General features: G+C 39.2%; 1 long non-coding RNA gene across 2 annotated transcripts in view; it reads left to right on the plus strand.

Annotated features, from left to right (window-relative positions):
* LOC129122235 (uncharacterized) overlaps positions 1-15,199 on the plus strand; it is a 54,680-nt gene extending 39,481 nt beyond the window's left edge. For both annotated transcript variants that reach the window (XR_013182589.1, XR_008534535.2), the window contains 2 exons: positions 4,786-4,937; positions 15,033-15,199. This is a non-coding gene — a long non-coding RNA (uncharacterized LOC129122235). The remainder of the gene's footprint in view (positions 1-4,785; positions 4,938-15,032) is intronic.
* The last annotated feature ends 437 nt before the right edge of the window (positions 15,200-15,636 follow it).

Consider the following 15,636-nt stretch of genomic DNA (forward strand, 5'->3'; position numbering starts at 1 on the left):
GGAAGAACATTCAGGGACAGAGGGCTTCTCTTGTCATTGCATTCCCCAAAGCATTTTGCCCTTTCTGGGGTTTACCTCAAGGCTGGACACAGAACAAACCTGCCCATGTCATAGGCTGTAATTCCAGTGTCTGTGATTGGTTAGTGGAACACGAGAGCACAGTGTGTATCTCCTTCAAGGGCCTATTTGATGTACACGGTCTGTAATCACGTAGGTCATGATTCAGCATGAAGTTGCCCATCTTTATGAAGAGATACAGCCTCAGTGAGATGCTTTGAGTTAGGCATGTGCTTAACTATGCTAAATTGTTTTAAACCACTGTTGTAAAAGGCTGACGGGATCAGAGGGAAGAGAGAGTTTTCATTCCTGCTTGCTAGCACATATCATAAGTGCAGATCATGCCAAACTTATGCTTTAGAGAAACTGAAAATCACTCCCCAAATGACTCTATGTAAAAGGGAGCTACTCTGGTTTGCACTAGAGTTTAAATGGAACCTAAGTTCTTTTTCTTTGCAAGTAGAAATATCAGCTGAGAACAAAGGAACAAGTAAAGGATACAGCCTAGGTAGCTTTTGCAAAGAATTTTTTTCTTTGAGTTGGTCTGGGGATCATCAGGATTGGACCTTAGCACCAGCAACCTCCAGCAGACTGCAATGGCTCTGCCTTTAATACACTTCCACCTCTGTGTGTTATACAGCCGTAATACTGAACACACGAGGCAGACAGATGCCCTCAGGCATTCTCCGTAAAAACTTTCATATCACAATGGAACTGAACGTACCATTATAACACCACGGCTCCTCTTCTTCACGGCAAGAATTTTTCTGAAAACCAGGCAATGTCATAGAAATGTTATAATAGACACATCCAGAATATATGGGTGAGTTAGTTGTCCCCGGTGACATATTTAAGCTGTTCTTTCTACTATACATAGAGCAGGTTAAATATAATTAACGTTGGTCAAAGGGTCCTTTTACTTTGCATAGTTTCTGGATGTATTACCTCAATTATCAGGAGGAAAAAAAAAGGAAAAGCGTATTTCTTAACATCTGCTGGTATAAGCTCCTCTAAGTCATTTCCGTCACAACTCTTGCTCTCCAAGAAACATGAATATTTTCTCTGTCCTTAAATCCCATAATTGTTATATTGCTACATTAAAAAGTGTAAATAATCATTCCCCCTCCCTGTAATAAATTAGACGCAACCTGTCTAGCTCTGAAAATTAACATTTCAATATCTTCAGTCACACAATGACATCATATCAATATTTAAAATCATTTTATGCATGTATTCCAGGTTGTCCAACTTCATTAGGGGCATTCATCAGCCCTCCGGCTACAGTGTATTCCCATTGGAGTTGTAGGCCTCAGGCCCTACCAAACAGAAATTTAAACTAACTTGCCTTTTTAATTCACATTATTCTCAAATATTCTCTTTTTTTAACCCCCTGCCATGACTAAGGTGTTTAGATCTGGCTATGATTTTGTGCGCATCAACATTTAACAGAAAAAATCCCCATTTTTATGTCAGAAGTAGAGTACATGTAAATCATAGTGTTTCTCCTTTAATTGCCCTCCTCATCCCCCATCCATCACTATTTCCTGAGTGCAGTAATAACTGTACTTCTTTTAATGTTCTATGCTAACTTAATAATTTGAGATACAGGTTGATTAGGATATGAACTTGTTGGGTTTTTATGTTTAAAAATATACGAATATTTCAATCATAAGTTTCATTCTTTTTCATTCTTTCTTTATCCAAAATAGTAAAAAACCCACTTGATCTATTTTTATACATCTAAAGATGCACAGGATGAATACTTTTTCCTGCTAAGGTCATCAGACATTGTTTTATTATTTAAAAATTTTTCCCTCCAAAAGACCCCCCAGACAAACAAGCCAGTCTTCCCATTGTTCAAATCCATAGGATGATTGTGGATCTGCTCCTCAGGATGTTTAGTGACCTTCAAAATTCCTGGGTAAAAGTCACACACATTACACAGAACAGGAAAGAGAATTATGATATGAAAAAAAAAAATTTTGCTGCTGGCCAGAGAATGTAGTTTTGGCTGAAGCCTCTCATTTATCCTCCCATATTTTGTGTGGAAAGTCTATAAATAGCCATTATTTAGCCAGATATAAAATAGACAGAAACATGTGGAAGCAGCCAAGTTAATATGAAGAGCATCTGAAGATGGAGCAAGTCTGTGAAGATACTGGTGACTGAAAACAAAAAAGTTGGGTTAAATACATGTCAGTGTTATTAGCTCTTCTGGCCAAAGTGTTCTGACCAGGTCATAACCATGCATGTGGCCAGAGACCTGATGAGCTCACACTGATGTGTTATGTTCCATTTGCCTTCAAAAAGGAAAGGTGAAAAAGTGGGAAATTAAATGAGGAGGAAAAAAACAGTAACTGCAAGACCAGCTTTCAGATATTTTTTTTCCATAAATAACATTTTTTTAAGCAAATGTACTTCTTTCAATTTCCTTCTGCTCTCTGCATCTCTCCTCCTCTCAGTCCATGCCTAGTTTCAGTGTTCCAGCAGCCACATTTTTTCTTATGTCACAGCAAACCTCTTCCTTTTTTTGTTTTGTTCCTCTGGCTTTCACAGTCCTCTGGATTTAAGACCTCTCTTCATTTTGGTACTAGATGAAGTCTGTCAAAGTAAAGGAATTTTGACCTGTCCCTTTGATGGTAGTACATCATCTACATTTTGTCCTTCTAGAAAAGAAGCAGGTGCTATATCTCTTCTGCTGAAGTCCTGGATACCTTACCCATCCAGAAAAATTCTGAGGCTCAGTTTCTCAAAGACATAGAAACCCAAAAAAATAAATTTGCCTCCTAAAAACACAATTCAGTGAGTCGGGGGCTTCCTGCTGCTACCCAGAAATCTCCGCAGTGTTGTGGTTGGGGTTTTCTGTGGTTTTTTTTTTTTTTTTTTTGTTTGGTTGGTCAGGGATTTTTTTGTTTGTTTTTTGTTTGTTTTGGTTTTTATTTGTTTTTTTTTAATTTTTTTAAACCTAATTATTATCAGATTATCCCTTCAAAAGCACCAGGAAAATGTATCACTTTCCATCTGTGAGGTGTTCTCAGTCATTCTGTCTCCTTATTGAGGAGGAACCTGCTGTGCCAGGTGTGCCCACATATCTGCACTTGCTGTGAGGACAGTCTGGAGTCTGATTATTTTCTGTCTACAGTTACCTGACAAACTGACCATGGAAGAGCTGGAGTTTGTGTCCTTTGGAACTCCTGGCAGGTACTTTGCAATAAATGACTTGGATTTTTTTCCTGGAGACCATGTTGTGGTGTGGCCCCTTCCTTGCAGAGTCCAGGACAGACTGCCATGGACTGAAAAGCTATTGTCCCAACATACTGAAAGGACAAGCTAATCCTAACATTTCTATTCCGTGCAGGGCCTATCCACAAACATAAAAACAAGCACTGGGAAAGAGATGTTTGAGGCTGGGAATGCCCCTGACTGTTGAAACAGAGCTCTGAGAACATTGATGGTGATGGTGATAGAAACACAGTCAAGGTTCGATCTCTGGGCACTACTGCAGTAAGTTATATAAACAAGGATAATAACAACAGAGGAAGACAAAGGGAGAGGGGCATGTGAAATGATCAGAGTAAGGAGTGGGGTGTCAGAAAAAGACTGAAGACCGAGCTGGGAAGGAAAAGAATCACCATCACAGGGGATTAAGAGGGAAGACAGTGGATAAAGAGGATGAGATAAAGAGGAAAAAGCAAGGAATAGGAAGAATAGAAAGGAGTGGATAGAGAAATACATAGTAATGAAAAGAGGTAGACTACTAGAAAAAATGGAGAGATACTTAAACTACAAAAAGTCCAAAACTGAATCTCAGTGAGAATAAAGAGGTGAGAAAAGAAAAAGTAATAAAATAAAAAGAAGGCCCAGTAAAGAAATAAATGTAGCTAATATATTTAAAATTAAAACAAAAAAATAAAAAGAAAAAGTGATTCTATGGAGATACAGAATATGATTGAGAAATTAAGATAAGTTTTCTAATTTGTAAAGTATTGCTCATAAAAAGGGCTGTGTAAAAACTTCTCATTATTGTTGGTTATTTATTGCTCCTTTCTTAATCAAGCAAGCTACACTGATGTGTAATCCTATAGCCAGGACTTGGAAGAGAATGGTGCCACTTTTGATACTAGTTGAAGTAATAGACCTCATTATTTTCAGACAGATTCAGATTTATTTATGGCTATGGCATCCTTGTAACTGAGACCTGCATAATGCAGATCGAAGCTGAATTTTTTTGCTGGACTAATGAAACAGTGTTTTCCTCTAGGTCTTTGGCTCCATGTCCCCTCCCTTCCAGGACAGGTATATCTCACCCATACAAGACCTGTACACATCATTGATAAGCCTCTGTGTCTGTGAGGTTGTAGATACCATGGGGAGTGGTGTTTTGGGTCAGGCTGGAAGTATACTGGGAGAGGAAGGCATGTGGGGAAAGTTGCAGAGTTCCAGACTGTGCTGAGCCTGGCTATGGCCAGGGCTTTTTGCTCTCTCATTTTCATGAACACATCATTCATTCATAAATTTTTAAGGGGAAAGAATCATTGTTTAATGAACTTTTTTGAAGAAAACTGAGCAAGGAAGAAAAGAAAAGAAACACCGTGAGCTCCTTACTCCCTAGACTTATGACCTGCATAACTCCAACCATTGTGTTATTTAGACAGCCTTCATCTTTAGCTGGCATTAAATTTGTATGCTCCCACATGGTTGAGTTGCTACTTTTTTTTATCCATGCAGCTGGGATTCTCTGAGGAAACATGATGGGTCAGGAGGAGGAGGGGAGGCGAGGACAGCCATCTCCAAAATGCGGTGGATGTGCCTCGCCGGCTCTGCACTGGTTGCACTCAGGCAAGCTGACGGGAATCGGCGGTGGCAGCCATGCGAATGAGGTCAGAGTTGGTTCCTCCGTGGCTTTTTTATTCTTCTGAGCACTCTGAAAATGTGGGTGTGCATGTTAAAACTGCCCTGTGAGGCAGCTCTGACATGTGGGGCTGCCTGGCACAAACACAGCACATAATAACACAAAGTATTTGGCAGCGTTACAGGGCTAATCTTTACGTAACTGTTCCCGAACAACTTCTCTAGTGTGCTGAGCACAAACAAGCTTTCCATCAGCCTTCAGCTGCATGCAGATTGTCTTGTGTCACCTGCTTCTCTGCTGAGCAAATACTGGCTATGGTCATGGCAAGGAAAACCTTCTTTTGCATTCGGAACTGACTCTCCCTAAATTGCCTCCTTGTTTTCCAAGACTATTCATGAACCATAGGCATGTTTGTCAAGAATGTCCACTTTTATAGAATTTTTCCTCTGAAGCACAAATGTATGCTGGAAATTATGTTGTGGCCTGTTTTCAGAAGAGCACTAGGAAGGCAGGGCCTGATTTTTCAAATTTTGCCCCCCTGTTAACTTAAACCATAGGAGGAGGGATGTCTTTTATAATTAAGCCACTGGAGTGGGACTTTGGAAACCTGAGACTGGAATTAAAATGTTTCATTTCTTCCCTTTGCCCCTCTTGTCAGATTTTGATGTAAGGTCTTTATGATTATTGTCGCCTGGTTCAATTGGGTCTGGTCTCCATGGAGGTTTTTGTACTACAGACAGCACCACCGGGGCATAGATTGACAATAACAAAATCAGGGAAAGAAAATAAGGACTAGAGTAGATCTTCCCTTGCATCTTTGATCAGTGTTGGTAATGGGTCTCCTGCTCTTGCATGAAGTCAGTCAAGTGCAACCCTTTTCTTTGGCTGTCAGAAGATGAGTGTTTTTTGCTTTCTTCCCCAACCTCAGGTACCACCATCAATCTGCCCCCGTGCCACCTCCCCACCCACAATGCTCCTCGATTTGGGTGCTCTTTTCACTCAGTGCTGCACAGCCACAACACATGTGCTGCTGCGCAGCAAAGCCATGTGGCAAATGCATAAAAGTATGTACGTTTCTGAATGCTGGAAGAGAGCCCTAATTCTGTTGGCAGCAGAGCTGACTCTCCTTCTTTCCTCAGAGCGGGGCCCGCTGCATTCCTCGGTCCCACAGACATAAACCCTCCCTGGATTTCTCCCAGTGTGGCGGCAGGCTGCCAGCCTGCATCTTCACCCCCAGCACTCGCTTCGGGAGGGGCAACGCCTCTGCCTCGATGCTCAGGGAGCCCAAACTCCCTGCTCCAGGCTCATCTTACTCTCTCTGATCTGGCCTCAATCTACCCAGAGCCTCTGTTCTGGTTCTTGGTTTAATCTTAGCTGGTGAGGAAAGGTTCCATACCAGGAGGGAGGTAGAGCAAAGGGGGATTGCCAGACTCAAATGTTCCACACTTGCAAAGATGGTTTCTAAATACTGAACTTTAAAAATAATTTGGCTTGCATGTGGAGTGGTGAGAAAGGGGAGATCTTCCTCTTTGCCTGCTGGGATTTGGAATCTATAGTTTTCTGGGGACACGTTTCCAAGTTTTTATCACCAACTATAGGGGCTAGAAAACACTCTCATGTTAAATGAAAGCTGAAATTCCCCCTAGTCCTACACACTGACGATCTGGAGCTTTAACCCTGACTAAATCACAACAACATCTTTAGAATCAGCCCGTGCAAGATGTCTCTCACCAAAGAAAGAAAAATCCATTCAGAAAGAGTTGTTAAGGAGTCCTGAGCAAGTGCAGCTGTTAAGGGAGCAGTCACTGAGATACGACCAGGAAGGAGGAGAGGCATTTTTCTGTGATGTGAAGGAAGTTTGTGCAGCCAAAGGTGAGGAGATAGGGTCACCATGGTCAATTCCCAAGACCACCCTATTGCTTCAGCAGTGTATTGATTTGTGGATCTCTGCAAAGCACACAGACCAGGTCAGAGATGTCCCTACGATTCTTTTTGCTCCCTTGAAGGTATGGATTTTTTCTTATCTCACCTGCTTTTTTCTCTATTTCCCTTTCACTTTTAATGTGTTTCAAGGCAGGAGGATGTTAGTGTTATTTTAATTATTCTCCTTTTGTTTTAAATGGGGCTTAATTTTTAAATAATTTGTGAGTTTGCCTACAGTGATAAAATGCTTTTCGATTTGCTTCCAAAAAGAAATATTTGCTAAAAAAAAAAAAAAGAAGAAGAAACTGAAGTGCTCCATCCTTTCCAACTGCAATATTTAACTTTTTTTTTCCTTTTTTTTTTTTTTTTTTATTAAGAGCACTTCATTTTGGAAGTGAATAGGATGCTCTGGGCATGAGCACTGCAGACCAATTTAGATTTCCTAGATTGCTTCAATAATCTGAAGAGTACTCCAGTAATTTTAAACTATTTTCCACCACATGCCTTCAAACCCATTCATTTTTTTTAACTGAAGTGACTATACTTAGGACAAACTCTGCTGGTGATTTGAAATTGTTCTATTCTGCATATCCATAGACTTCAAATTCCAATGTAGAAACTTAATACAATATTTTCATATAAGACTGTATTACCACTTAATGCAATAACATTATTAGTCAACATTTTTATGCACTGCTCCCTGTCTGAAGCAGGGCCATGCCACCACAACCAGTTGGCTGCAGGAGACAAACCCATAATTAGGCAAGACAGTCTTTACATTTTGGATTTTCTCACCCCAGTCTTTTTCCTGCATTTAGTCTTGGGATTCAGTTTCTTTTATGGCTTTTTAGTCTGAAGATCAAAATGTTTTTGCAGATAGTTAAAACACACAGTATGGCACACATATTTTCACTTTGGATAGGGAGTGAAGTGCATCACTAAAGATCTCACAGAGCATCATCAGTGGCAGAGGCAGGGAAAAACATGAGCAATTTTAAACCTTTCCTTCCTTTCTGCTGCACACACTCCACTTGTGTTGTATAGGGTACAGCCCTTCCTGGCACTTTTACTACTGTATCTAGACTCTTCAGGGAGTAGTTATATTTCAAACACTGCCCCAAAGAGAAAGCTCATGAGCTGTCTGTTGAGGATTTCATGCCCTAATTCCTCCCACCTTTACCTTGCATAGCAGTTATTTTTAGTTCAAATTTCTATAAAAGCATTTCTACATTTCTAAGAAATACAAGCATATTGTTCCAGGGAGGCTCTATGCTGCCTTAACTAATTAAAGCTTGACTATAGAACAGTGCTGTATACTTTGCAGTCCACCTAATGTCTTATTCAATCACAATCAAACATTAAAATTATTGGAAGGTGGCACAGTTTACCTTGATCTGCTGATGGCATGTCTTCTTGCTAAATGAGTGCCCATCTTTCACAAAAGGTACTAAGAGGGTGCAGAGGATGCACCACCATGCCCTGGACTGTGACCTCTGTGGCAGTCCCGTGATTCTCCTGGGGAAGCAGCTGCCCTGAGGCTGCTTTTGTAGCATGTTTATGCTTGCAGGGAGTCGTTTGGTGGTGCATTAACAACAATGTTACTGAGACACTAAAGCCAAAACCACGGCTTTTTGGTTTTTTTTTTTTTTTGTCTTACCATTTTTAAATGGGGGTAGACAACAGTATTTATATGTAGCCTTAGAGGCCAAAGCTTGTGGTATAATTGAGGACCTTTTGGGATTGCTATGGTGTGACCCTAATGGCAAACTAGACTTGAGACTTAGACTCCAGAATATGTCCCAAGTAATTCTGAATGTATTTGGCCATTTTCTTCAGCTGAATTTTGCAGTTTTCAACTGCTACTGAGAATATAAATTTAAAAAATAGACTATCAGAGTATGAGTAATTGACAGGCAGAGAAAAATATTGTTAACATAAAGATGCTGTTGCCATTTAATAATTACCAATGCAGTCTGCATAGGAAACTCATGTTTTTGTCAGGAATCTTGTAGACATGATTTGTTCTGTAGTAGATATTTTTGTTGTTGTCTTACAAGATTTCTTTCTAAGTGTAATGTTTCAAGGAAAGAAAAAGCTGTAGATGAAAGACAGATTGAGAATACAGAACTTGAACTGGTATGGTATCACAATTTTTGCTGCATATTTCCTCTGTATGGCTGTCTCTCCTTGTTGAGAACACTGCATTGTTGTCAATATAGCATTTCTTGAATGAAATGCTAACTTGGTCTTGTCCACTTACAAAAACTAAAGACCTCCCAGCTTAAAGAGTGGTATCTTAATCAATTTCTGACTGGGAGATTGCATTCTTCATACTTACATTCCCTGAAATTTCAATTGGATGCAATCTTTTTCTTCACTTAGAGCCATCCTTTTTTATGTGTTAAGTGCTTGCTCTGTTTCAACTCTGATGGAGCTGATTTTCAAGAACAGAAATTTCATCATCTGCACAGACCTTTGTGCTCTTTTGAAAAAAAATCTCATATCTATTAAAGATATGCTCTCACTTATTTACTACAATATTTTGGCATTGATAAGAGAGAGACAGAAAAATGATTTCACATAATTCAATTAATTTTAAATAAAAAATCAAGCACATTTTTCTTTCCCAAATAATGCTTCTAATGTTAGGGTTTGGATTATAGTAACTCAGTTTATTAGTCATATAATTATGAAGATAATATTATTATTAAATTATTTTTCCTATCCATCTTATTCTAATATTGAGGACATAGATTCAGGAAAAAAATAAAAAAAACCATAATATTTTTTCCTGTATGGTTAGCCCTGCAGAACTTGATTTTCTCTTAATTTGGCATTAATTTTTTTCTTTTTTTTAGTAATGTACCTCAATGGACATCAGTGAAGTACTCTGTATAACTCCAAAGTAAATGAAACAGCTTTGGAGGCCAGAGTTTCCCCCTGAAAGTTATGTATGGAGGCAGCATTTGCTAACATAATGCTGTATTATAATTCATGCTTGCACCTGTCCAGTTAGCCATAGATCCATCCAAGCATGACATATAGTGTAAGAGGATTCCATTCTGCTAGATTAAATCTTCAGTTAAATGAACTAATGTGTCTTAGGGTGTGTATGGCAAGATATCTCACTGAGAATAAGTTGAAGAGAGGGAGGAGGGGATGAGCATGTCTACAACCCAGAGACAACTCTGTGTACTTCATACTGATTTCCTTGTACTTTTAAGTCATAGGTATATTTTTAATCTAATATATAAAATAGGAATAACCTCTGTCTGTTCTGTAGAAATACATGGATATATGTCAAATGCAAAACAAGAGTCAGCCTTTCCCACTAAACACATTCATGCACCCTGAAGAATCAGTAGATTCAGGATTATTAGGGGTGAGGTAGCAACTTCAATACAAAGAAGCAGAGGACACTGGCTTCCAATTTCTCAAAAACAGATAGAAAGATAGAGAAACTATAGAAAATTAATCCACTTTAGCTCCTCAAATGATGCCTGAGTTTTAAATGTCTGCTCTTGTCTTTAACTGCCTCTCTGCCAGTTACAGGTTATTGGAACTAAATGAGAAAAAACTGATGGAGTCTGTGCAGACCTTGAGATGTTTTCCATAGGGGAATAGTTTAAATGATGCAGGTTCCAGCATGGATTTCCTCTTTGTCTCTATCTTTGAAAATACTCCAAACCTGACTGAACAAACTCTTAAACAACCTGCTCCACTTGGCTTTGCTTTGTCCATGGGGTTGGACTGGTTAATCCCCAGAGGTCCTTATCAGACTCAACTATCCTGAGGTTTGGTGACTTTCAGTGTTGAGAATGATGAAACTAAAAGGTAAAATGGAAAGTCTTCACTTGCTTTCATTTTTTTGTTTTGACAGGGTCTGTTATTCTAGTCAGAAATGGTCCCATAAAGAGAAGGGAACATATGAGGTGGGAGGGAAAGAGTGGGGACAGAGAAAAACTGTCTCAGAGATAGGAAGAGGGACACAAGGTGGAACTAAAGCTCAGTTTGGGGAAAGCAACCAGGTTACACATGGCCAATTTTGTCAAGCAAGGATTGTTACAGAAAATTTGGGAATCACTGATCCATGGCACAGAGGCTTTGTTGGCTGAGTTGTACCAGAGGAAAAATATACATTGGCAAAAGGAGCCTTTTTTCTTCAACTACCTTTTTGAGTGGCATAGGCCATGCCAGCAAGGGGATACTTCCATGTATACAGAGGGTGTTGCTCACATATCTATATCAATTAAGGGTGTGATTTTTTTCATCCTTGTGACTGAAGCAGCTTTGTCAACAACACTTTATAATTTAGACCTGGCTTGAGAGCTGTACTGGCTCTCAAGCAACTGCAGAATGTTGGGAATTTTAGAGTGAACTCCCATATTGTTGGCAAAGAAATAAAAGGACACAAATGCAGCAGAGTAATTTTGAATAGATTTTTTTTTATTGTTATTCACAGCACACAGAGAATTTCTTTTTTGTTTGGAAAGGTGGTGACTGAAGAAGTAAAAATAGCAGCTGTGCAGCTTCATGGCAGGACATCCACTGAAATATAGGCTTTCTTTGTAATCAAAAGCCAAAAGGTTTCTGTTATGACCATATCCTAGCTAGAAAGGGCTTGTGATATAGCTGGACTGTCAGACACTTCCATTGGAAGCTAAGTTTACAGTGGTATGAAAAGCTGATAAACTGATACAACTTTCTGAACAAGATAAGTATAGAGCAGAAACGCTCTTTTGTAGATAAAATGGCATATACGTCAGGGGAGTTGTTGCAGCCATGGCACTGCTGGTTAGGAGAGGAAAGTGTGGTTTGCTTGCTCTTTGTCTTCTTCACAATCTTAATCAACTGCCAGGCTGGTGCATGTCTCTGTGTAATTTATTCCACCCTGAAAAAAAAAAAAACCCTACTGTATTTGTGAAAGTCTTGTTGTTTATTCTTACCAGAGATCCCTGTATTTTGGTCAGAACAATAGCTCTGGCATGGTCAAAGCGATAGCTCCAAGTACAGTGACATAACAGTGTTTAAAGGCTTGATTTCCCCAGAGGACAATCCTAAAATCCTGCTGATACAGAAAAGAAACAACCTTCCTTCCTCCCTTCTTCTCACGCTGGCTCTGGAACTTGTTTGATGCCCCAGCAAGCTGCTTCAGCTTACTAAACAGACAGAAAATGAATGCAGCAGATACCAATGCAGCATTTTCTGCCAGTTTAGTGAAATAAATTGGTTAGCCTAGAGATCAGGTGAACACTCAGTGTCTCTGCAGAGCAAGAAGCAGCAGTGTATAGCTGAGAGCAGAGGAAATTATTGGAAAAATTCAATTTTTTTTCCTTAGTATTAGACTGATTTAACTGTCTTGCCAAACTTCATAGTGCTGGCGAGGTAACAAAATCATTAACCAGTTTGAGAATGTCCATCCACACTGAAGTATGCATTTGTTTAGCTGAATCTGAATATCAGAGCTCTAAGGCTTGTCTGCACTTGAAAGTATTTCACAGTGTGGCTTGACTGGCACTCTCCTATTCCTCTGAAGAGATGCAGTTTATGAGAGTCACTTGCTGAGGCAGCTCAAACCCAATTCCAGGAAAAGGCCTTCCTTTTGATATCAGCATTACCAAGTCTGCCTTAGGCTCCTTGTTGCCACAGCCATTTTGATCAGAAAAGGCTTTTTTTTTCTCAGGCTTGTAATCAACAGAAATGCTTATCATACTGGTAAAACAGTGAAATGGAGACCAAGTTAAAAGCAGTGTACTTGGAGTTCTGCTGGATAAGAAAATAAGCATTTCCATGATCACACAAGGAGTTGTCTTTTAGATGGGGTGCTTAGCATTTAGCAGCGGACTGGTTACTTGCAGAAACTGATGCAAGTTATTTCCTTTTTGAAAAGCTTTTAGCTTTTTCTTTCTTTTTTTTTTTTTTGTAAAGTGATAGACTGTCAACCTTCAGATCCGTGAATACTTTGGGATTTTTTTTTAATTGCATGCATTACTTCACTGCTACCTTGTATGTTATGTATGCAAAATCAAACCTTCTTAAATTTTAATTTATGAAAAAAGTATGTTTGGCTAGAATTCCAAATTAGGGTAAAAAAACCTGAACAAGAAACACTTTGGAGAATAAATGCTGGAAGGTTGTTTCTTTTGTGAGTCACAAGAAGGTCTTTAGTAGGAAATATTCAGAGTGATGCCCCATGGCAGGGTAATATTTGTGAGTGCTGAAAGTTGCACAGATATGAATACAAAGCCGTATGAGGAGAGGCTGAGGTCACTTGGTCTGGACAGACTGGACAAAAAGGACAAAAAGGAGACTGAGGGGAGACCTCAGCAGTCTACACCTTTGTCATGAGGTGCAAGCACTGATCTCTGTGGTACCCTGTGACAGCAGCCATGGGAACGGCCTGAAGCTGTGTCAGGGGAGGTTCAGGTTGGATATCAGGGAAAGGTTCTTCACCCAGAGGGTGGTTGGTCACTGGAACAGCTCCCCAGGGCAGTGGTCACAGCACCAAGCCTGACAGAGCTCAAGAATTGTTTGGACAGTATTCTTGGGCACACTCTTGGGGATGGTGCTGTGCAGGGCCAGGAGCTGGAATCAAAGATGCCTGTAGGTATTTTTAAACTCGGGGTGTTCTGTGATTCTGTGATTCCATGATTCACTGCACATCAGCAAATTTCTCCCTAACAATCCACAGTCCATTGCTCATTATTAGTTGCTATGTAGTATTCATGAATCTAAAATCATCCAGCACAGGTGAGTTTGATCAATTTCTCTGTAACAGCAGTGACTAAATATAGTGGATACTGTGGCTGTCATGGAGCAGAGGTTGGGATATTTCTTACCTTTACCTGAGGGGCTCTTTAAACAGTACTTTGTGTGTCATAAATACCATGTGCATAGAGAATAGGAGCGACTAGTGAAAAGCTGAAGCAAACAACCCACAAGCTGAAATGGCTGCATGAACTATTCAACAAATACCTATGAAAATAAAAATAAAATCCATTTGGAAATTATTTTTTAATCAAAATAACCAGAATCCTTAACTGGTGTAATTTGTAGCAAACAGTTTGTGAAGCTGTAATGGGCAAAAAAACGCTTGAAAGGAATGAAATACCAGGCTGATTTTAATTGGATTTTTCTTTTTTTTTTTTACTATTAATGCACACAGAAATATTAATTTGGTTCTCATTATGAGTGAATTAGCTGAAAAAATATTAGGCAGTGAAACTATATATATACATACATATATATATATATGCGTGTATATATATATGTGTGTGTGTGTATATATATATATATATATGAACTTTTATGTGTTGTTTAGATACTTTCAAACCTAATGGCCCCATTAGCTGGTACAGCAGAGATTTATGGCTCCCAGGCACTTAGAGCACCTCCCAAAGTCCCTCAGAGATAATTTGTGATCATACTTCCCAAAGCCCTTTTTCTATGTCAGAGCTGCCAGATTGTCACTGATTCATCCACCAGGGCAAAGCAACCCTCTGCCTGTACCTTCAGCCATGTGCATCCCAAAAGAGCAGTTCCCAGGCTGTAGTCATCCCCCAGCAGTTTTGCACAAGGGTATAGCAAGAAGTCTGCAGAGAGTGGCTGAAGATTATCAGCTTACTACGTCTATGTGGTTACTCTGAAGGCTAGAAAGTTGAGTTCACAAGTTTGGGAAACACTACATAGAGACTTATTTCTCAGCCTTCCTGATATTTGAAGAGTGCTATCACAACCACCCAGTAAGCGTATGCATTTAAGTGCTTGTATTGTGAGTCTTATAGATATGCTAAAGAGACAAAAATGCCCTTAATAATACCGAATGTAGGTGCCATTTAAGCAAATATTTATGTGGTTGTCTGGCAGATGAGATCTTTAAAAGTATAATTACCTGCTGGCTGTGAAAGCAGAACTTTTATTGAGGTTGGGATGTTAGGATGAAAACATACTCATTCAAGGTTTATTGAATAGTGTGTGAATGACTGTATTCCAGTCTTTAAGATTTGCCCTGAACCACTATTGAAGTAATAACCAAAATGGAGTAAGCCTCATTGTAAGATGAAATTGTTTTATTTTTCACAATCTCTTCAGTTTCATTTAATCTGTGTTTGCCTGATCAGTGTAAACCCCTACTGTCTTTCTAAGACAAGGATGGGAACTGCAGATAAGAACATGCTCACTTTTTTTTTTTCCTTCTTAGGGCTGCTGTGAAGTTACAGTTGCAATATAAAGATGACAAGAAGTTCAAGACAAGATAAAGGACCCCAGTGAGATTGGACACTGAGAGGTGCACCAGACTTCCTCCTTTTGCTTGGCACTTCGCTTTTTATTCTTTGATTAAAGTCTTTTTCCTTTACTTACATCCTCCATTAAGATGTCTCAGTGTCATTTAGGGTGTTAATTGAGAGGAGGTTTAAGCTCATCAAGGCGATTATAAGTGATAGTTAAAAATTTCTATATATGGCCTATGCTGGAATCAGCACAGTAGGATGCCATTTTTCTTTTATCTAAGTGACATTGGTAATAATAGATGAAATTATTACTAAATCGCAGCTGCAGAGATGATATCATGATTTTTTTGTGTAATCTTTGATGAAAAATTAATTTTTGAGAGGGATAATTTAAAATGATTTAAATAGTATTATACTGAAGTCCTTACTGGTAATTAACACCAATCTTGTCAGAAGTGAATCCACTTTTGCAGCTGTTTCTAAAGATACCTACAGTATTTGTAACTTTTCTGGGAGTGAAATTATAGTGTTTGGACTTTATTTTTACTGCATAAGGACCATTAAGAGAAAGGG

Source organism: Agelaius phoeniceus, chromosome 6 (genome assembly GCF_051311805.1).
Source record: "Agelaius phoeniceus isolate bAgePho1 chromosome 6, bAgePho1.hap1, whole genome shotgun sequence".
Lineage (NCBI taxonomy): Eukaryota > Metazoa > Chordata > Aves > Passeriformes > Icteridae > Agelaius > Agelaius phoeniceus.